Source organism: Grammomys surdaster, unplaced genomic scaffold (genome assembly GCF_004785775.1).
Source record: "Grammomys surdaster isolate TR1022 unplaced genomic scaffold, NIH_TR_1.0 310, whole genome shotgun sequence".
NCBI classification, from domain to species: Eukaryota; Metazoa; Chordata; class Mammalia; order Rodentia; family Muridae; genus Grammomys; species Grammomys surdaster.
In genome coordinates this window covers 182388-184078 of record NW_021604729.1, presented here as the reverse complement: position 1 = coordinate 184078, position 1691 = coordinate 182388, and the positions used below count along the sequence as shown (strand labels likewise).

The window sequence follows — 1691 nt, the reverse complement described above, 5'->3', positions numbered from 1 at the left end:
GGCTATTCCTCCACAAAAGGACCATCACGTTACCTTAGGCTATTCCTTGGCCATGGTAAGAACTTCAAAGTCAACAGCAGTTCATGTTTATTACTTTTCTATGACTGCTTTTAGTTTAGTGTGACATGTAACTCCTGAAACAGTGCCAATCCAGTAAGGGAACTGTATGGTGAGCCTGCTTCCTGGGATGCTGTGAACTCTATCTCAGACCATCAAGCTCTGGTTTCTCTTATGGCAGGTAGATGCTCAGGATGCTTTCTATTCACAAAATGATAACCTCCACTCCACCTGATCATCGGTGAAACAAAACCATTATAAGGAAAACAGGAAAAGTCTGTCTCTGTGTCTGTTTGCTGTCTCTGTCTCTCTCTACCCACTTCGCCCCCACAGACACACTTATTTTATTGTTTAGTTTCAGGAGTGCCTTAGTACTTGGTTAAAGTCAATCCCTCTATCCTATCTCCAGGACCCACTCTCACCCTTGGCTTCTTAGATTATAGACAGAAAATAGGATTTGTGCTCAGTATCCCAATGCCATGTAGAAAATGCTAGATAGTAAGGTTTAATACCGTCAATGATGGTGCTTACATTGAAGTTTTATCTTTGGAGATAAACTCAGCTGAAGCAAGAGAAATGGAGTTAGATTCTTGTGGCCAGGGTTATTATCTAATTTGGTCTCAGGCAGTCCTAAAAAGAAGAATCTTTACGTTTAATTTTCACGATGTAGAAAACCTCGCTTATTGCTTCCATTTTATGGATGAGGAGATTGAGGCATGGAGTTTAGTAACTTACCCAAGGTTATGCAGCCTCTATGTAGTAGAGCCCCAGGCTGAACACAACATTCTGGAGACCTTATCTCCATGTTAGAATCCGTTCACCACCCATTGCCCAGAGTCATTTTTGAGAGGGGGAGCAGTTAGGAGGGGGTTGACACATGCAGCATTGAAATCACCACATTTTAAATTATGCTGTCATTTGAAAGTCTCCCAGGGACACCCCAGACTGAAAGCTGACTCTCCAGTCTCTAAAAACCTCTCTTGTTTTCAACTGGCTTTTCTTTATATCAGAGTCACTAAAACAGAGCAAACTCAATCCTTACCTGCCTCTCCAAGGCGTCAAGGTTCAAGGGCCAATTTAGCTGCTTGATGCTGAGATCAGCTGGCCTCTTCTATCTCAAGTAATTGAAGATGAGTGAGATAGACCAGGCCCGGAGTGGTACCTCTGATTGACACCAGGTGACAGGAAATTAGCCTCTGCTACCTTGAGATTTGCTCCAATCACTTTGCTTTGATATAAAGGATATACAAAAAAGTTTCTGCCTTACCAGGAGGTTTCACTTCTTAAAAATTACCCTGGGGACTGCCTGGTGTGCTTCATGCTACCTTAATTAGAAGAACTTCTGCAGCCTCCACCCTGTAAGCAGGTGTGGATGGTGGGTCCCTAAGGGCTGGAAGAGGGCTAGAAATTCTCCAGAGATGGGCTGCTAGGGACTGACCTTACCTTCATACTTCACTTTTGGGGCTGAGTAGGTGGGGGAGGCACCCATGCGAAGATTCAGAATCCCTGATCAAGTACACTTGGGAGTGTTGTGCTTGTTGGTTTTTAAACAGTACCATCATTTGCTCATACTCAAAGCTCTAGAGGGCCATGTAAATTTTATGTCAAATTTAGCAGAAATGGCCTGAAATCTA

At 43.3% G+C, this 1691-nt stretch overlaps 1 protein-coding gene across 1 annotated transcript in view; it reads right to left on the bottom strand.

The window, feature by feature from the left end:
- Ms4a1 (membrane spanning 4-domains A1) overlaps positions 1–1255 on the bottom strand; it is a 14416-nt gene extending 13161 nt beyond the window's left edge. Inside the window, exon 1 of the mRNA XM_028777469.1 lies at positions 1100–1255. The gene's annotated coding sequence lies outside the window, so the exon portion shown is untranslated. The remainder of the gene's footprint in view (positions 1–1099) is intronic.
- Between the last annotated feature and the right edge of the window lie 436 nt (positions 1256–1691).